This window comes from Orcinus orca, chromosome 4 (genome assembly GCF_937001465.1).
Source record: "Orcinus orca chromosome 4, mOrcOrc1.1, whole genome shotgun sequence".
Taxonomy (NCBI): Eukaryota; Metazoa; Chordata; class Mammalia; order Artiodactyla; family Delphinidae; genus Orcinus; species Orcinus orca.
The window spans coordinates 79,963,870-79,986,223 of NC_064562.1; the positions used below are offsets into that span (position 1 = coordinate 79,963,870).

The 22,354-nt window shown below is 35.8% G+C and overlaps 1 protein-coding gene across 20 annotated transcripts in view; it reads left to right on the plus strand.

Annotated features, from left to right (window-relative positions):
- CLOCK (clock circadian regulator) overlaps positions 1-22,354 on the plus strand; it is a 137,145-nt gene that overhangs the window by 30,079 nt on the left and 84,712 nt on the right. For 10 of the 20 annotated variants that reach the window (XR_007477024.1, XR_007477025.1, XM_049709151.1 and 7 more), the window contains 2 exons: positions 9,053-9,139; positions 15,546-15,687. The gene's annotated coding sequence lies outside the window, so the exon portion shown is untranslated. The remainder of the gene's footprint in view (positions 1-9,052; positions 9,140-15,545; positions 15,688-22,354) is intronic. The other 10 variants (XM_033425395.2, XM_033425390.2, XM_033425394.2 and 7 more) reach the window with 3 other exon arrangements.

The following is a 22,354-nucleotide window of genomic DNA, read 5'->3' on the forward strand; positions in this document are numbered from 1 at the left end:
AAAGAGAAGAAAAATCACAGCAGAAGATGTTTCACATCTCTTCGACAAATCAGCTGCTGAGTGCAAAGAGAAATTGTAGCACTCCAGGCTCTACACTTGCATTATCCAATAGAAATATAATGTGAACCACAAATGAAGCCACATGCATTATTTAAAATTTACCTTAAAAAAGTAAACAAAGAAAATGGTGTCATTGAGTCTGAAGTCAGGGAGCCAGATTCCTCCAGCTGCGTTTTTCTTTCTCAAGATTGCTTTGGCTATTTGGGGTCTTTTGTGTCTCCATAAAAATTAAAAAATTTTTTTGTTCTAGTTCTGTGAAAAATTGCTGATTTGATAGGGATTGCATTGAATCTGTAGATTGCCTTGGGTAGTATAATCATTTTGACAATGTTGATTCTTCCAATCCAAGAACATGGTATATCTTTCCATCTGTTTGAGTCATTTGATTTCTTTCATCAGCGTCTTATACTTTTCAGAGTACAGGTCTTTTGTCTCCTTAGGTAGGTTTATTTGTAGGTATTTTATTCTTTTTGGTGTGATGGTAAATGGGATTGTTTCTTGCATTTCTCTTTCTGATCTTTCGTTGTTAGTGTATAGAAATACAACAGATTTCTATGTATTAATTTTGTAACCTGCAGCTTTACCAAATTCATTGATGAGCTCTAGTAGTCTTTTTTGTAGCATCTTCAGGATTTTCTATGTACAGTATCACGTCATCTGCAAACAGTGACAGTTTAACTTCTTCTTTTCCAGTTTGGATTCCTTCTATTTCTTCTTTGATTGCCATAGCTAGGACTTCCAAAACTATGTTGAATAAAAGTGGCAAGAGAGGACATCCTTGTCTTGTTTCTGATCTTAGAGGGAATGCTTTTAACTTTTCACCATTGGGTATGAGGTTAGCTGTAGGTTTGTTGTATATGGCCTTTATTATGTTGAGGTATGTTCCCCCTATGCCCACTTTCTGGAGAATTCTTGTCATAAATGGGTGTTGAATTTTGTCAAAAGTTTTTCCTGCATCTAGTGAGATCATATGGTTTTTATTCTTCAGTTTGTTGATGTGGTGTATCACATTGATTGATTTGTGGATATTGAAAAATCCTTGCTTCCCTGGTATAAATCCCACTTGATCATGGTGTATGATCCTTCTAATGTATTGCTGGATTCAGATTGCTAGTACTTTGTTGAGGATTCTTGCGTCTATGTCCATCAGTGATATTGGCCTGTAATTTCCTTTTTCTGTGGTGTCTTTGTCTGGTTTTGGTATCAGGGTGATGGTGGCCTCATAGAGTAAGTTTGAGAATTTTCCTTCCTCTGCAATTTTTTTGGAACAGTTTCAGAAGGATAGGTGTTAGCTCTTCTGTAAATGTTTGATAGAATTCATCCGTGAAGCCATCTGGTCCTGGACTTTTGTTTTTGGGAGTTTTTACTCACAGTTTCAGTTTCAGTACTTGTGATTGGTCTGTCCATTTTTTCTATTTCTTCCTGGTTCAGTCTTAGGAGATTGTACCTTCTAAGAATTTGTCATTTCTTCCAGATTGTTTGTTTTATTGGCATACAGTTGCTTGTAGTAGTCTCTTATGATTCTTCTTATTTCTGTGGTGTTAGGTGTAACTTCCCCTTTTTCATTTCTAATTTTATTGATTTCAGTTCTCTCCCCTTTTTTCCTTAATGAGTCTAGCCAAAGGTTTATCAATTTTGTTTATTTTTTCAAAGAATCAGCTTTTAGTTTCATTGAACTTTGCTATTGTTTTCTTTGTCTCTGTTTCATTTATTTCTGCTCTGGTCTGTATGATTTCTTTCCTTCTAATAACTTTAGGCTTTGCTTGTTCTTTCTTTATTTGCTCTAGATGTAAAGTTAGGTTGTTTATTTTAGATTTTTCTTGTTTCCTGGGGTAAGATTGTATTGCTATAAACTTCCCTCTTAGAACTGCTTTTGCTGCATCGCATAGGTTTTGGATCATTGTGCTTTCATTTTCATTTGTCTCTAGCTATTTTTTGATTTCCTTTTTGATTTCTTCAGTAATCCATTGGTTGTTTAGTAGCATATTGTCTAGTCTCCATGTGTTTGTATTTTTTACAGTTTATACTACAAAGCCATAGTCATCAAAACAGTATGGTACTGGCACAAAAATAGAAATATAGATCAATGGAACAGGATAGAAAGCCCAGAAATAAACCCATGCGCCTCTGGTCAATTAATCTCTGACAGAGAAGGCAAGACTATACAATAGAGGCAAGACAGTCTCTTCAATAAATGGTGCTGGGAAAACTGGACAGCTGCATGTAAAAAAAATGAAATTAGAACATTCTCTAATACCATACACAAAAATAAACTCAAAATGGATTAAAGACCTAAATGTGAGACTGGACACTATAAAGCTCTTAGAGGAAAACATAGGCAGAACACTCTCTGACATAAATCACAGCAATATCTTTTTCGGTCCATCTCCCAGAGTAATGGAAATAAAAACAAACAAATGGGACCTAATTAAACTCAAAAGCTTTTGCACCATGAAGAAAACCATAAACAAAACGAAAAGATAACCCACAGAATGGGAGAAAATATTTGTAAATGGTGTGACTGACAAGGGATTAGTTTCCAAAGTTTACAAACAGGTTTTGCAGCTCAATATCCAAAAAAAAAAAAATGCAATCAAAAAATGGGCAGAAGACCTAAATAGACATTTCTCCATAGAAGACATACAGATGGCCAGGAGGCACATGAAAAGATGTTCAGCATTGTTAATTATTAGAGAAATGCACATCCAAACTACAATGAGATATCATCTCACACCAGTCAAAATGGCTATCATCAAAAAATTCACAAACAGAAAATGCTGGAGACTGTGTGGAGAGAAGGGAGCCCTCCTACACTGTTGGTGGGAATGTAAATTGGTGCAGCCGCTATGGAGGACAGTATGGCGGTTCCTTAAGAAACTAAAAATAGAGCTACCATATGATCATGCAATCCCACTCCTTGGCATAATACCTGGAGGAAAACATGGTCCGAAAGGATACATGTACCCCAGTGTTCATTGCAACGCTGTTTACAATAGCCAAGACATGGAAGCAACCTAAGTGTCCATCAACAGACAAATGGATAAAGAAGAAGTGGTACATATATATAACGGAATATTACTCAGCCATTAAAAAGAATGAAATAATGACATTTGCAGCCACATGGATGGACCTAGAGATGGTTGTACTGAGTGAAGTAAGTCAGAGAAAGAGAAATATTGTGTGATATTGTTTATATGTGGAATCTAAAAAAAATTATACAGATGAACTTATTTGCAAAATAGGAACAGACTCACAGACTTAGAGAATGAACTTATGGTTACCAGGGGGGAAGTGGCGGGGGAGGGATAGTTGGGGAATTTGGAATTGACATGTACACACTGCTATATTTAAAATGGATAACCAACAAGGACCTACTGTGTAGCACAAGGAACTCTGCTCAATATTCTGTAACAACCTAATTGGGAAAAAAATTTGAAAAAGAATAGATGCATATATATGTATAACTGAGTCACTTTGTTGTATACCTGAAACTAATACAACATTGTTAATCAACTATACTCCAATATAAAATAAAAAGTTAAAAGAAAATGGTGTCATTGAGGAAAGCAAGAAATTCCTTTTAGGAATTCACACTCTGGGGGACAAACTTTGATGGATTGTTTCTGTCTCTTCTTTGGCCCCAGTCAGATAAATTCTCTCCCTTCCTCATCTCCTCTGCATTCACCCCAAAGAGGCCATGTTTCTCATGGCTCTGCCTAGCTCGTTAGTAGCTCGGTAACGTACTACCTTGGGTTTGCTTTGTCTCCTTATATGTCTTTCTTCCCTTTCACTTATTCACATCCAGGCATTGAACCCTCCCTTTCCAAAGTGTCAGTTTGTCCCTATGCCTCAGGCTACCTTTTTGAGGTGAAATAGTGGCTTCCAAACTTCTTTGACCACAGCCTATAGTAAGAAATATGTTTTATGTTGTGACCCAGTATCCACACACTCAATAAACACATACCTGAAACAACAGTTTCAGGAAATAACCTAACCATTACTAGGTGTCCTGTACTTTGACTTTTTTTCTATTTTGTTTCATTAAAAAAAATGCTTGTTATACCCTCTGTATTGCTGGACCAAAGTGTAGGAACGTTTATAATTTTGTTAATATATTGATATATTGTCCTCCATAAGTCAGCACCTATTTCTACTCCCACCAGCAGTGCATGAGAGTAATGCCAAAACTGATATTATAAATGCTTTGAAAATTCTGCCTTTAGAGTATGTGACTCATCAATGTCCTCAAACTTGTTCCACTCCTGTCTTGCCTGGGGATAGAGTATCTTGTGCATTAACTCAGCTCCTTTTTCAGTAGTAGTGGGAGAGCGAAAAAGAAGACTGTGGGTTAGTTGAACACTTTAGGATTCCATCCTGATTTATTTATAATGTTTTGATTGTATCTCTTTGGATAGCTTTTTTGTGGTTGTTCTAGGTACTTTATGTATAGGTAACTTATTATAGTCTACTGGTTAACTCCCTTTACCCACCCCCTCCATTTGTAATTTTCTCTCTATATATTGAGAACCGTATCACACAGTGTTAATAATTTCTGCTTAAATCATCAAAAATAATATAGAAGACTTAGGAGAAGGAAAAGGTATTGTATTTACCCATATTCTTCCTCTTTCCAGTTTTTCCCTCCTGATTTTCCAATATTCCTTCTTTTATCATTTCCTTTCTGTTAGAAGAACTTCCTATAGTCATTCCTTTTTTTAGGGCAGGTCTACTGATGACACACTCTCTTAGTTTTCTGTCATTTGTGGATATTTTAATCTCCCTCTCTTTCCTGAAGGATATTTTGTCTGGATATAGAATTCTGGGTTGGCAGTTCCTTTCTTTCAATACTTGAAGAATGCTTCTGGGCATCAAAAATATGAATAGATATTGAAATTCAGAATGTTTATTATGACCATAATGGTCTAAGTGTTAACAGAAAAACTTTTTTTGGAATTATAATTACTACGAGTATACCATAAATGTATTATTGATTTTATTATTAAACAATTACTAGATGTAAATGTATCTTTTCAGAGGGGACTTTTCTTTTCATGGAATTTATGTATCCATAGTTGAATATTATGTATATGTTGGAATGAGACTGGTTTCAGTGGAAATTAATAGTAAAAAGAAAAGATGTTGGGTCACTAATAAGTGTGAAGTTTACAAAACACTTATGCTTTTGTTAAGTATATCATTTATAGTAGGATTTACAGTATATTCCTGCTAAACTAATCTATATGTAATATGTCCATATAGGAATGAAAAACAAGCAGAGAAATGCATGGAATGTGACAGTGTAAAGACTTGTCCCAGTTTTTAAAAAAATATGGATTTACTATGTGCAGTATTCTTTTCATAAAAGTTAATAAAAATGTTTCTCCATAAGTGTTCAAGAAAATATAAAACACTAACTTAACTTTGGTATGTGTTACGTTTACTTGAAGATATGATGTTAACTGAAGTAAGGGATCTTTTCAACTCTTTGAAATCATGTAAAATATCTTCACGTCACAGACACAAGACACAGGTGATTGATAGAATGTACTAATTTCTTTCTCATTTCTCTGAGAATGGTGAAAATACAGATGTTGAATTCTAATTTAAGATGCTTCCCAGATCTTGAGTTCTAAATAATTCTATATAAATTATGTAAGGAGTCTGGCCACAAGCTTGTAACCCGGATGAACTAAGTTCTAGCTGTCTTCAATATTTATCATCACTGTTTTCGTTGGATTCTCTCAGATGAGCTTCTTAATCAGAAGGTTGTTTTTATTCTCACATCCTGAAGTTTTAACAGTGCATTGGGGCCAGGCCAGAATATCTGCTTTTTAATGTCATGTATTGTTCTTAACAGAGGTGTATGGGACAGGGAAAAACAAGACCACCTTGGATATATGGTACTTCCATTAGAGGATACTCCCTTGATATCAATATTTAAAATTATTCCTTTGGTGTTCTGGATGTTTCTACAGGGAAATGCATTGTAGTGAATTTTAGATGTGTAAGAGATACATCTTTCTCTTGTGAACTGGAAGAAGGAAGATACAAAATACACTGTAGGAAAGGAGAAAGCAGTATGATGCTCTGACCTTGATATTAGTTCTAGTAGCTGGTTGGTAATTATAGACATGAAGGATTTGGAAATTGATTCCCTAAAACCATCTGGTCCCTAGTGTGAAGACTGCTGGATTAAGGTGTAATCTTTCTTCACTAGGTTATAGTCTTGAATCCTCTACTGTGTAATATTCATCTGCTTTTTATCGTTATAACTGTTTTGAGTCCCTTAAGGACCTTCATCATTGTGGGCTGATTACCGGTACTTTGCTGTGCTCTCTTTTCTCTTTTTCATTCTTCATGAGTGTGTTCCTCAGTGGAACAGATTTTTTTTTTTAATTAAGTTATACTTGACATACAACATTAGTTTCAGGTATACAACATGGTGATGAGATATTTTTATATGTTATGAAATAATCAGAACAAGTCCACTTACCTTCTGTCACTATACAAAGTTGTTACTGTATTACTGACTGTATTCCCATTACTTCCCCCTGACTTAGTTTATAGCTGGAAGTTTTATACCACTTAATCCCCTTCACCTGTTTCATCCATCATCCTCTTCTCCCAGCAGTTTGTGCTCTCTGAGTCTGTTTCTGTTTTGTTTCGTTTGTTTATTTTTCTTGTTTTTTGGATTCCACATATGAGTGAAATAATTCAGTATTGGTATTATTATTTTTTAACATCTTAATTGGAGTATAATTGCTCCATAATGGTGCGTTAGTTTCTGCCCCATAACAAAGTGAATCAGCTATACGTGTACATATATCCCCACATCTCCTCCCTCCTGCGTCTCCCTCCCACCCTCCCCATCCCACCCCTCTAGGTGGTCACAAAGCACCGAGCTGATCTCCCTGTGCCATGCAGCTGCTTCCCACTAGCTATCTGTTTTACATTTGGTAGTGTATATATGTCCATGCTACTCTCTCACTTCGTCCCAGCTTACCCTTCCCACTCCCTGTGTCCTCAAGTCCATTCCCTACATCTGTGTCTTTATTCTTGTCCTGCCCCTAGATTCTTCATAATCACTTTTTTTCTTTTTGTCTGACTTATTTCACTTAGCATGATATCCTCAAGGTCCATCCACGTTGTTGTAAATGGCAGGATTTAATTCTTTTTTATGGTAGAGTACGGGGGGGCGGTGTGTGTGTGTGTGTTGTGTATACACCACATCTTTGTTATCTGTTTATCTATTGAAGGACACTTAGGTTGCTTCTGTATCTTGGGTATTGTAAATAATGCTGCAGTGAACATAGGTATACATACATCTTTTCAAATTAGTGTTTTTGTTTTCTTTGGATAAATACCCAGAAGTGGAATTGCTGGATCATATTGTAGTTCTATTTTCAGTTTCTGGAGGAACCTCTATACTGTTTTCCATAATGGCTGCACCAATTTACATTCCCACCAACAGTGCATGAGGGTTCCCTTTTTTAGTGGAGCAGTTTTTTATTCTTTCTCTTCCTCCTTCTTTAACATGTATATATATTTTTTATTCACAATCCACTCCCCTCAGGTTTTAATTTTCCTCTATGCATCAGATTTTGTCTGTATGGTTGTTGATTTTTCAGTCATTCAAAAACTTAGGATATGTTACAAAAACATAATTGCCAATTGTATTTCAATGACTGAAACTCCATGACGGCAGGAATTTGGTGTGTTTTTCCCCTAATCATTGGATATGTAGAACCTATCATAGTAAGTGAATGAATGAGCACGAAACAAAATTTCCAACTCTTTCTCTAACAGAGAAATAACCAAATTAATGTTGTGAAGTCTTTTGTTTTTGTTAATTAATCTTTAAAATAGTACTTTTCTGATTTAATGGTAATTAAAATGCTTTTAATATTGTGGTAAGTATCGTTAACATTTCTGATAATTTTAATTGTTAATAAAAATTAATGACCATGATTGGGCTATTTCATAAAACCATACTGGAAATAAAGGCTTATAAAAGCACCTACCTCCTAGGGATGTTGTGAGGATTGAATTAGTTACTACGTGTAAAGCACTTAGAACTGGACTTCACGCATAGTAAAATGCTTGGCAACTATTAATTTGTAACTGAGAATGGTGCTGAAACTGACTTCTTCCCCATCATTTTGCAGGAGGGCCCCTGATGGTCAGTTGATCAATTCATCCATTCATAGGGAGGCTGGCAGTTTTCCCTCAGGCCTTTGCAAAAGCCCCCTGAAAGGATCATCCTCCACAGGACTTTGACTCACCTTCCTTCCCAGGGGTCAACCTCTAAGACCCTTGAGGCTAGGGGACTGGGAAGAGCTTCAGAATGGCTAATATATTGCAGTCAAGTGGTGAGAGTTTAAAATGGTCTCTGCCTGTTAGCCCTGTGTGACTGAGTGATGCAGGGCAAATTGCTTCACTTCTTACTTTCCTCCCTTGCCCATCTCATCTCAGAGAATGACCTTCTCATCCCTTTTCTTACTCTGAGCAGCCATACTAGATTTCTTTTACTTGCACACAAACGCCCTATCCTCTCCTACATCTGGCCCTTTGAACATGCCATTCCCTTCTAATGAAACTTGTTCTTTCTCTCCCCTCTCCTCTTGCTTTATTTGGTCAGACCCTACTCATGCTTGCATTAATTGCCTCTTTTTTAGGAAACCTTTCCTAACTAGTTCCCACTAGCCTGGTTTGTATCTCTGCCATGCTTTCCCTTCACATCATCATGATTCTTAAAGCCTTTCATCCCATTTGGAGTTGGCCTACAGACTGAGCTCCCGGAGGAATTGATGGAATCTGACATGTTCATTGCTGCATCCCCTATTCCTGGCACATAGGAAGCCCCAATTAATGCTGTATATGTGGATGGGAAAAAATACTGGCGGTATTGTTACTTAGAATTTGGTTGACATTATTTCCACAGTTGCCCTTGTTTTACAGATTTTGTTTTTTGTTTTTTGTTTTTCCTGTAAAGCTGCTGAAACTTAGAAGCTGATTTTGTCACAGTGTAAGATGCCTTTGGAAGATTCTGCATTCCTCTTAGATGAATCTTTACAACTTGGTGAGTTTCACTAGATATATTCAATCTTCATTTTGAGCTCAGAAGTATGCCTTCTCTTTTTTTTTCTTTTTTCTGTTTTCCCTTTCCTTTTCCTTTTCCTCCCCTCCCCTCCCCTCTCTTCCCCTCCCCTCCCCTTTCCTTTCCTTCTTCCCTCCCTCCCTCCCTCCCTCCCTCCCTCCCTTCTTTCCTTCCTTCCTTCCTTCCTTTTCTGTCATAATTATTGGTTTACAGTGAGGTTTACAGTCTCCTGGCAAGGCACATAGGACAGAGTATTATAAAAATATTTAGGACATGATCGGCTACCTTCTTTGATAGTTTTTATTTATCTTTAGATTTTTTATTCTTCAGAGGAATGAAACATTATTTATTGGTAAGGTAATTGATATCCAGATGTATTTTTTTTCAGCAATTCTTGAAATTTTTCAAAGTTACTACCTGAAAGTAAGAATTATAACTTGTCTTTTTTTGAGAGAAAGGTGATTTGCAAATGACTGAAAAGTAGAATAAGAATTATTTCCTGTCAGGTTTTAGGTTTAGAGATAAAGAAGCAGTTGACTGAGGTACAGAAGGGCCAGTCACCTACTGCATGTCTGCCTTACAAGCAAGTCTCTCCATGAGGGGTCTGCACACCACCAAATCCAGCTTGCTGCCTGTTTTTGTATGACCCGTGAACTAAGAATAGTGTTTACATTTTTAAATGGTTGGGGGAAAAAAAATCCTGGAAGCAGAATACTATTTTATGATATGTGAAAATTATATGAAATTCAGGTTTTAGTGTCTGTGAATAAAGCTTTATTGGAATACAGCCACTCTTATTTTTTACATATTGTGTATGGCTGTTTTCAAGCTATAGTGGCAGAGTTAGGTAGTTGCATCAGAGATGTTAGTGCCCAGAAAGCCAAAAATATTTACTTTGTGACCCTCTACAGAATAAGTTAGCTGACCCCTTCTCTACCTGGGTAGAGAAGTGTCTATAGATTGAGTGCAAAGTAAGAGATGAGTGGGGGAAAATTAGAGGGAGGTAAGAGTTGATACCAGCTCTCAGTGACTGACTTAACACTTTTTTCATGTCCTGGAAAGCATAATCCATATTCTCATTAGACTGACCTGTGTTACTGTTTTAAAATAGAAAATAAGTTGATTCTCCTATTACTTTTCTTCTAAAATGAATGGACATTTGTAGAAAGAAAATTAGTATAGTACTCTGTTTTCTACCAGGTTTTAGTGTTACCATAATAACTTAAGCAGACTATCCTCTAAATCATGAAGGATTAAAAGGAGCAGGTATCAAGCACACTAAAATAGTAGCTCATAATGCTTTGCTTAGCGATGCCCTCACAGGAAACAGCAGTGATAAAAATTAAGCCTTAAATGAAAGTTCAACTAAGTTATGTTATTTAGGGTTGGTAAATTTCGTACCAGCCACTGTGGTCATACAATTAACCCAAATTAATAGAAAATCGATGTAAAATGTGTTAAAGAATAATAAAAAATAAAGTTAAGTTCTAGCTAAGCCTTAGAAAGCTATAGCTATTTAAAAATGAACTGCAAAAGTGACTTTAACAGTTACTGATCACATGACAGCTAAGACCCCAAATGGGACTAGATAGCCCACTATGCTTAGTCCTACATGCAAATAATTATCATAAAAAAATTATTCGCCGGAGTACTACTAGCAATAGCTTAAAACTCAAGGGACTTGATGGTGCTTCATTCCCCTCTAGAGGAGTGTGTTCTCTCTATAATCGATAAACCTCACCAACATTTGCTAATTCAGTCTGTATACCGCCATCTTCAGCAAACCCTGAAAAGGAATAACAGTAAGCATAATTATTATACATAAAAACATTAGGTCAAGGTGTAACTTACGGGATGGGAAAAAATGGGCTACATTTTCTATTTCAAGAACATATTTCTTATTATACAAAAGTTTTGATGAAGCTAAAAACCAAAGGAGAATTTAGTATTAAATTAAGAATAGACTGCTTAGTTGAGTCAGGCTGTGAAGCATGCACACTCTGCCCATCACCCTTCTCACGTATTAATAACTCTTATAACTTCTTAGCAAGTACCAAACATATGAGAGGAGATAAAGTCGTAACAAGGGAAGCATACTGGAAAGTGTGCTTGGATAAATCAAAGTATAGCTTAAACAAAAGCACCTAGTTTACACTCAGGAATTTCAAAGTGTATGGATAGTTTGAACTAAATCTAGCCCAAGCCTCCCACAAATTCAACTATTATAAGCAGATTGAATAAATCATTCATCCAATATTTAAAGTATAGGAGATAGAAATTAAAAGCTTTTTGGCACTATAGAGAAAGTATCGTAAGGGCATGAGGCAAGAAGCATTACAAGTAATAAAAAGTAAAGCTTCCCCCTTTTACCTTTTGTATAATGATTTAACTGAAATTTTTAACAAAGAGAACTTAAGTTAAATACCCCAAAGCCAGACGAGCTACTTACGTACAGTTTATTAGAACAAACTCATCTATGTGGCAAACTTGTGAGAAGATTTATAAGTAGAGGTATAACGAGCCTGTTGATAGCTGGTTGTCCAGGAAAAGGATCTTAGTTAAACTTTAAAAACTATTCAAAAAATCATAAATTTTAATGTATTTTTAAATACTAATCTAAAAAGTTGCAGCTTTTTAGAAACAGGATACAACCTTATCTAGAGAGTAAAAATAACACCATAGTTGGCTTAAAAGCAGCCATCAGTTAAGGAAGCGTTCAAGTTCAACAACACATTTACCTTAATACCACCAATAAGTAAATCAACTCCTAGTTTAATACTGGACTAATCAATTAATAGAAGCAGTAATGTTAATATGAGTAACAAGAAATATTTGTCCTTGCATAAGCTTATATAAGTAATAGATATCACTGGTAGTTAACAACAAATAAACCTAAGTCAATGTTAGATTATTTATTAAAATTACTGTTAACCTGACACAGGTATGCCCCTAAGGAAAGATTAAAAAGAGTAAAAGGAAATCGGCAAATACAAATCTTGCCTGTTTACAAAAAAAGTCACCTCTAGCGTAACTAGTATTACAGGCACTGCTTGCCCAGTGACATCTGTCACATGACCACGGTATCCTGACCATGCAAAGGTAGTATAATCATTTGTTCTCTGAATAAGGACTTGTATGAATGGCCACATGAGGGTTTTACTTTTACTTTTAATCAGTGAAATTGACAAAATAAGATAAGAAGACCCTATGGAGCTTTAATAACTGCCCGCCCCCCCCCCCAAAAAAAAGGAACTAAACCATCAAGGGATAACAAAACTTTTATATGGGTTAGCAGTTTTGGTTGGGGTGACCTCGGAGAACAAAAAAGCCTCTGAATGATTAAAACTTAGACCAACTAGTCAAAATATCTTCACTTATTGATCCAAAAAAATTGATCAATGGAGCAAGTTATGCTAGGGATAATAGCACAATCCTATTCTGGAGTTCATGTCGACAGTAGGGTTTAGGACCTCGATGTTGGATCAGGACATCCCAATGGTGTAACCCCTATTAAAGTTAAGTTTGTTCAACAATTAAAGTCCTATGTGATATGAGTTCACACCAGAGTAACCCAGGTCTGTTTCTATCTATTACATATTTATCCCAGTACGAAAAGACAAGAGAAATAAGGTCTACTTTACAAAAGTGCCTTAAAACTAATTAATGATACAATCTTAATTCATTAAAACACCCTGCCTGAGAACAGGGTTTGTTAGGGTGGCAGAGCCCAGTAATTATGTAAAACTTAAACATTTATTAGCTGTTCAACTCCTCTCCCTAACAAAATGTTTATAATTAACATTCTAACACTTATTGTCCCAATTCTTCTAGCTGTGGCATTCCTCACACTAATGAACAAAAAGTATTAGGTTATATACAACTTCAAAAAGGACCAAACTTCGTTGGACCATATGGCCTATTACAGCCTATCGCCGACGAAGTTAAATTACTTATTAAAGAACCACTGCGACCAGCCACATCTTCTTTTCCACATTTATTATCACATCCATTCTAAAAGTATCTAATAGTATATACCTTTTGTACAGTTTCTGGTTTTTTCTGTGTATGGAGATTACCTGTTATTTTTTAAGTGAAAGTACTAGTACATTACTTGGAAACTAGTCGGTGACTGACTCAATGGAACAAAGCTAGTACGTACATTGGGGATGACGGTACATGTCCCTTTTGGAGTCAATGGATAGATTGGAGGATACTCTTAAGGAGCTCTTCTGCAGTCTGACAGAAGCAAGTTAAGTCCTCTGTTAGGAGATTAAAGATCACGATTTCAGGATCTACCTTTTTTGTTCCTCTAGAACATTTCATAGTTTTGTCTTTGGACACATTTTTCACACTGCATCATAGTTGCTTCCTTTTCAAAATAGGAAAACATAATACTTTTCCTATCTGAAAGCAGGAATCTTAGGTTTGCTAAATTATAAGTTTCTTAAGGGTAGGTACCATGACTGTTTTTTTTTTTTTTTTTGCTGTACGCGGGCCTCTCCCGTTGCAGAGCACAGGCGCCGGACGCGCAGGCTCAGCGGCCATGGCTCACGGGCCCAGCCGCTCGGCGGCATGTGGAATCTTCCCGGACCGGGGCACAAACCCGTGTCCCCTGCATCGGCAGGCAGACTCTCAACCACTGCACCACCAGGGAAGCCCTAAGTTGATTATATATTGTAATTTTTTGACATCTTGAGGGACAGGATTTTGAAACCACTAATCCACGAATTACCAATCTCAAAGAAACCTAGAAACCTCCTCATTATAAAGCTTTAAAATGTATATATACTAAAGCCACTCTTGGATAGGAAGATTTTTGTATTCTCATCTTAGTCTTCTGAAACTTCTCCTAACTCTTCCATTGAATCTCTTTTTTTTAAATGAAACTTCCCTATACAGTTTGCTTAAGAACCCAAGTTTTAAAATCTTATCTTGCAGAGTACCTTGTAAACATAAGACAGTTCAAAAGGTATTTAGCTGAAGGAAAACTTCCAGATTAAAGGAGTCTAGGGAGATAAAATAGCTAATCCAATACATGACTCAGAACTGGATCCTGTACTAGAGGAGCCCTAAAGGACTTTATTTGCTCTCTTAAAAAAGTAGACGTTAATATTGTATAATTGTTAAATTTCCTGAAGTTAGTAACTATCCTATGGTTATTTAAGAGAATGTCTTTGTTCCCAGGCTGTACACATTTAAGTAATTGGGGGTAAAAGGACATGATATATGCAACTTACTCTCAAATGGTTCAGAAAATATGTTTATCAGTATATAAAGAAAATGATGCACGTGTTAACAGTTGGCAAACTGGATAAATTATATGTAGAAGTTCTAATCCTAATATCATAGTTAAATATCTATTAGTACAACTTAGAACTTAAAAAAAACCTTAGGTATAGTTAATTAAATTTTCATCTATCCTATACTTTTCTTTAATGTTCACTTTGGCTTGTTTCATTAAAAATCTATTAAGTTTTCCCTTAGCTCCATAAATATACTTTGTTTGTTTTTAAAAGAGATCTGTTTTTATTGTCTTAAATATTTTGAAGGAAATTCAAGAGTAAGGATCTATTGTAAGGTTTTTCAAACTGGTATAAAGAATTGCAGACTTATTTTGAGCATTTACTTTGTGGTACACATTATTTTCTAAGCGCTTTACATTTAATAATTCATTATATTTCACAACAACCTTATGCTTACACCATGCCTTGATTTGCTTTTTTTTTTTTTTTTTTTTTTTTTTGCGGTACGCGGGCCTCTCATTGTTGTGGTCTCTCCCATTGCGGAGCACAGGCTCCGGATACGGAGGCTCAGCGGCCATGGCTCATGAGCCCAGCCACTCCACAGCATGTGGGATCTTCCCGGACCGGGGCACGAACCCGTGTCCCCTGCATCAGCAGGCAGACTCTCAACCACTGTGCCACCAGGGAAGCCCTGATTTGCTTTTTTCAAGTTTAGCTAAAACTGAGCTTAGATGCTAAGCCTCAGAAGCTTTGAATTTTCTTCTTTTTTTCCAAATACAAACTGTGGGAACTGGTGACCTGGAACTTAATATAGAAAATTGATTATATTTACATTAAGAAAAAAATATCATCTTAGAATTATCTAGTTTGTGAACATGAGATAGGTCTAACTTCAAGGTAAACTTTTGCCGTCATAATGTGGGAAGGATCCACATATCAAAACTGTCAGTAATTATCCAGGAAAAAGTAAATAATGACTTTAGTACCCAAGTGAGAGGCAGATTGATGTAGAAACCTAGTTCTACTAGACTTCAATTTCACCAAGTAAAATAACCAAAAAGTTAAAAATAAAATATCAAGAGACTGATATAGTATTGCTAACTTTAAAATGTTTTATATTGAATTAAAACATGCATATTATACAGTGCATAAATACTGAGTGTCATTTTGATGAAATTTTATGAAGTCAACACTCGTTTAACCAATACCAAGATCAAGATATAGAACATTTTCATCAATCCAGGAGCCTCCTTCATGCCCCCTGACAGTCATCACGCACTCCCAAAGGTAACTATTATTCTTGCTTGATTCACTATTCATTAGTATTGTCTATTTTTGAACTTCTTTTGGCTTTTTATGGTCAACATCTTGTTGATGTGAGTCATACATATTGATTCATATAGCAGTAGCTCATCCTTTTTCATTGCTTTGTAATACTCATTATATGTATATACCAAAATTATTCATCCATTGTACTGTTGATGAGCATTTGGTTTACTCTCAGTTTTTGGCTGTTATGAACAATTCTGCTGTGAACATTCTTGAACATTTCTTTTGGCACATATGTATGCATTTCTGTTGGATAAATATCCAGTGGTGAAAATGCTGGGTCAGGGTATTTGGCTGTTTAGCTTTTGTAGATGCTCCTCATGGTTGAATCAGTTTACACTTCCACCAACAGTGTACATGAATTCTTGTTGCTCTTCATCCTCAATAACACTTAAAATTATTAGTGTTTCAAATTAATAACTCTTCTGCAGTGTATGTAGTGAAATTTTATTGTAGTTTTAATTTGTTACTCCCTGATAACTTAAAAGGTTAGCACATGTTTACATGCTTACTGACCCTTTGGATATCCTTTTTTGAGAAATGCCTGTTCATGTTATTTGTCCATTTTTCTGTTGTGTTGTCTGTCTTACGGATTTGCAGAAGTTCTTTATTTCTAGGATAAGTTTTTGTTGGATTAAGTATTGATGTTATCTCTTCTGCTTCTTCACTCTTTCAGTAGTGTGTCTTAATTAAGATAATTTCTTAATTTTAATAAAGTCTATTTTATCAGAGTGTTCTTTTATGGTTAGTTTTTTGTGTTTTAAGGATTCTTTGTCTATTTCAAAGCCAAGAAGATACTGTGCTATGTTTTCCTCTATAAACTTGAGTGTTTTAACTTTCCCATTTAGGTTTCTGCATGATGTGTGGTAGGATTCATGGTTTATTTTATTTTCCATTTGGAAATCCATTTGGTCCAGCATTATTTATTGAAAAGACTGTCCTTTCCTACTGTAATGCAGTAGTAGTGCCTTTGTTGTAATTCAGGTGACTTTATTTGTGGGTCTGTTTTTGGACTCTGTTTCTGTTCCATTGGTCTGTTGTTGTACCAGTGCCATACACTTTTAGTTATTATAGCTTTAAGTTCTCCAACTTTTGTCCTTCAAAATTGCCTTGGTTCTTCTTGGTCCTTATGAATTTCAATAAAGATTTTACACTCAGCCTGTCAGTTTCCTAAATGAGTAAATAAATAACAAATCCCTGCTTAACATTAAGCAAGTTAAATATTATTTATTATTTCATATTATTGTCTAGTTTAATATTGAATCTGTAGATCAATTTGGATATATTAAATATCTTTCCATATTGAGACTTTCAATATGTTAACCACAGTATATCTCCATATATTTAGGTCTTTTAAAATTTCTCTCAGAAATATTTTGTGTGTAGAGGCCTTAGACATCTTTTATTAACTTTTAAAGGTAATGATATTGTGGTGTTTTTTTTTAAGTCCTTATAATTTGTACATTCATACTAGAGTATTTACAGATGACATGATATAGTTTTGGGGATTTGCTTCAAATAATACAAAGGAGGATGGGAAGGAATGGGGAAGGGGAAGAATAGATGAAACAGGATTGACCATGATTTGATAATTGTTGAAAATGGGTGATGAATATATGGGTTAATAATTATTCTTTTTTACTTTTGTGTATGTTTGAAATTTTCCATAAAAATAGGTTCAAAAATATGTATAACAACTGAAGATTGATACACATATAAGAATTCAGAAGTTTATAATAATACTTAAAAAAACCCCTCATTTTATTACTCTGAAAATCACTGGTAAATGAAAGAATCAACCATTTATTCTTCATTTTCTGTACAGATTTCATTCCAGGATAACCAAATAGTTAAGAGGGAAAGTTTACTGTTATAGAAAACTCATAGACAATAACAAATGCTGGGAGAATGATAGGATTAGAAATTCACCACAGTGCAATTTCTAATAGAATTATGATCTAGATAATGATCAGTCAATGACTACTAAAGACTTTAGGTGAAAGTCTGTTGAGAAATGGATATAATACAATGCGTAGGCCAAAATGGAGTATGCCTCTCTCTGACTGATTAGAACTAAATACTTTCAATAGAATACTAAAAGCAACTATCTAAAGACTTTGAAAGTTAATAATAGGCAAATCAAGGGCTTCAGTGGCACAGTGGTTGAGAGTCCGCCTGCTGATGCAGGGGACACGGGTTCGTGCCCCGGTCCTGGAAGATCCCACATGCCGCGGAGCGGCGGAGCCCGTGAGCCATGGCCGCTGAGCCTGCGCGTCCGGAGCCTGTGCTCCGCAATGGGAGAGGCCGCAAGAGTGAGAGGCCCACGTACCGCAAAAAAAAAAAAGAGGCAAATCGAGAAAGGAAGTTATAACTTGAAGACTAGCCTGTATAATGGTGAATATACCTTTTCTTTCTTTTCATGACCCAGCTTTGACCAAATGGTGGGCTGAATTAGGGAACTGCACAGTGGATGCAGCAATTTAGAGAAACCCCTATTTCTAGACACACGACAAGGAAAAGGAGTACCCCTTTTTTCCCTCCCAAGCCTGCCCTGAGACCATCTCTACCTATAAAGTTACATTGCCAGGTAGCACAAGCACTTTAAAACTCTGAGAGAAAACGATTTCTCTGGTCAGAGGATTTGGGAAAAAGGCCCCTGGAAACTGGAGCATGCTGGGGAAATCTCACAGAGAAGAGAGCTGATGTGAGAGGAGACCCACAAAGGTCCCACCTTACTTATGAGCTACACATGCATGTACAGACCCAAAGGAACACAGCAAAGACAGAGAACTGACCTACAATATAAACCACTGTTCAAATCCCAGACTTGCCTCTGAGCAGTGCATGCAGAGGATAAAGCCAAAAAACATAGCAAAGACTTTGAAAACTGAGCTGACAGTGGTACTGCCACGCTAGAATGCAATATATAACTTGTAGTATAAACTTAAGCAAAAAAAATACCAAATTCTCCAGAAGATGTTTATAAAATCTAGTTTCATAACCTAATATTCAGAATGCCTAGGATATAATCCAAAATTACTTGACATACAAAGAAACAGGAAAATCTGACTTTTTTAAGAGAAAAGACAATAAATAGATGCCAACCCTGAGATATTCAGATGGTGGAATTATCAGAAAAAGACTTTAAAGCCGCTGTTATATTATATCCATGGCCCATGAGACAAAAGTGAACAGTTTTGAAGTGAATAGAAAGATAGTTCTCCTCTGAAATAAAAACCACATAAAAGAATCAAGTGATAACATCAGAACTGAAAAGTACGATATATGCAATACAAATTTACTGCATGAGTTCAATAGCAGACTTGAAGATATATCAATAGAAATCTCAAATAGTATCTTCTGTATCAAGGGTATGTCTCTGTTATGTAATACTTGTTAAGTCCAGGTTGTACCGTGTGAAGCCTGGTCATAGGCCTTCTGGCTGTGAATGAGCATGCCATATACATATCCTTTTTTATTCTTAATTACTCTTACTTGCATGCTGCAAATAAAATGTGTCTGTATCAAGGGAGTTCCATCTCCCTTGATACTCCACAGATTCAGATAGGATCTTGGCTTGTGATTTTCTCAGACCTTGTCATTTCAGGTAAGGATCAAGCAGTGAGTCAGTGTGTTAAAAAATAATAATAGTCAACTAAGGAACTTAATATGCTCATGTATTTTTGTTCATTTGAAAACTTTGAAAGTACATAGGTATAGAAAAGTGGGAATGGACAGTATATATATAAATCATCTATTGCAAAATCTTACAATTTAAACAGAGTGAATTTTGTCTTAAATATAAATGTAGTTATAATAATTTTAGTGAAGAAAAAATAGTTCTTGGTGGTAGTTCTCTGAATAATCTGTGGTTCCGAATGCATTTAAACGTATTTGAACTAGTTTTCAGATGGTTGTGAACTTGCTTGACCTACTTGTCTGCACAAAAGCAACCTGGCAGTTTACTCAAGTTTTAATAGGTCAAAACAACTGTCTTCTTTATAAAGTGATTACACTGCAAGAAGAGGAATATTCGTGGCCTTGAAAATTGACATTTTTTGGTTGTATTTTATATGGATCTGGTGGCCTCATCGATGAGGTGTATGTCAAAACATTGTCATTATATTTATACATATTAATTGTAAGTTATTAAATATTTCATGAGCTGACCCTAAACCTATTTCGTAATACTACTTAATCAAATTTCTTAACAGATTCCTGTAGATTTTTAGCACTAATAAAATTCTGTACTTTTTTTGGGTTGATATAATTCACTCGCATTTTCTGGAGATCCATCTCAGAAATTTACATACACTTGCCTTTTAAAAACAAAACATTCCAGATCAGGAAACTTGCTCAGGCCTCTTAGATAGCCTCATCCACCAGAGGACAGACAGCAGGAGCAAGAAGAACTACAATCCTGCAGCCTGTGGAACAAAAAGCACATTCACAGAAAGATAGACAAGATGAAAAGGCAGAGGGCTATGTACCAGATGAAGGAACAAGATAAAACCCCAGAAAAACAAACCAAATGAAGTGGGGGTAAGCAACCTTCCAGAAAAAGAACTCAGAATAATGATAGTGAAGATGATCCAGGACCTCGGAAAAAGAATGGAGGCAAAGATTGAGAAGATGCAAGAAATGTTTAACGAAGACCTAGAAGAATGAAAGAACAAACAAACTGAGATGAACAATACAGTAACTGAAATGAAAACTACACTAGAAGGAATCAGTAGCAGAATAACTGAGGCAGAAGAACGGATAAGTGACCTGGAAGACAGAATGGTGGAATTCACTGCTGTGGAACAGAATAAAGAAAAGAAGAATGAAAAGAAATGAAGACAGCCTAAGAGACCTCTGGGACAACATTAAAAGCAACAACATTCACATTATAGGGGTCCCAGAAGGAGAAGAGAGAGAGAAAGGACCCAAGAAAATATTTGAAGAGATTATAGTCGAAACTTCCCTAACATGGGAAAGGAAATAGCCACCCTAGTCCAGGAAGTGCAGAGAGTCCCATACAGGATAAACCCAAGGAGAAACACGCTGAGACACATACTAATCAAATTGGCAAAAATTAAAGACAAAGAAAAATTATTGAAAGCAGCAAGGGAAAAACAACAAATAACATACAAGGGAACTCCCATAGATTAACAGCTGATCTCTCAGCAGAAACTCTACAAGCCAGAAGGGAGTGGCATGACATATTTAAAGTGATGAAAGGGAAGAACTTACAACCAAGATTACCCGGCAAGGATCTCATTCAGATTTGATGGAGAAATCAAAAGCTTTACAGACAAGCAAAAGTTAAGAGAATTCAGCACCACCAAACCAGCTCTACAACAAATGCTAAGCAACTTCTCTAAGTAGGAAACACAAGAGAAGAAAAGGACCTACAAAAACAAACCCAAAACAATTAAAATAGTCATAGGAACATACGTATCGATAATTACCTTAAACGTGAATGGATTAAATGCTCCAACCAAAAGACACAGGCTTGCTGAATGGATACAAAAACAAGACCCATATATATGCTGTCTGCAAGAGACCCACTACAGAACTAGGGACACATACAGACTGAAAGTGAGGGGATGGAGAAAGATATTCCATTCAAATGGAAATCAAAAGAAAGCTGGAGTAGCAATACTCATATAAGATAAAATGGACTCTAAAGTAAAGAATGTTACAAGAGACAAGGAAGGACACTACATAATGATCAAGGGATCAATCCAAGAAGAAGATATAACAATGATAAATATATATGCACCCAACATAGGAGCACCTCGATACATAAGGCAACTGCTAACAGCTATAAAAGAGGAAATCGACAGTAACACAATAATAGTGGGGGACTTTAAAACCTCACTTACACCAATGGACAGATCATCCAAACAAAATTAATAAGGAAACACAAGCTTTAAATGACACAATAGACCAGATAGACTTAATTGATATTTATAGGACATGCCATCCAAAAACAGCATATTACACTTTCTTCTCAAATGCACACAGAACATTCTCCAGGATAGATCACATCTTGGGTCACAAATCAAGCCTCAGTAAATTTAAGAAAATTGAAATTGTATCAAGCATCTTTTCTAACCACAACACTATGAGATTAGAAATCAATTACAGGGAAGAAAACGTAAAAAACACAGACACATGGAGGCTAAACAGTACGTTACTAAATAACCAAGAGATCACTGAAGAAATCAGAGGAAATCAAAAAATACCTAGAGACAAATGACAATGAAAACACGACGATCCAAAACCTATGGGATGCAGCAAAAGCAGTTCTAAGAGGAAAGTTTATAGCAATAAAAACCTACCTCAAGAAACAAGAAAAATCTCAAATAAACAATCTGACTTTACACCTAAAGGAATTAGAGAAAGAAGGAAAAAAAAAACCCCAAAGTTAGCATAAGGAAAGAAATCATAAAGATCAGAGCAGAAATAAATGAAATAGAAACAAAGAAAGCAATAGCAAAGATCAATAAAACTAAAGGCTGGTTCTTTGAGAAGATAAACACAAGTGATAAACCATTAGCCAGACTCATCAAGAAAAAGAGGGAGAGGACTGAAATTAATAAAATTAGACATGAAAAAGGAAGTTACAACAGACACC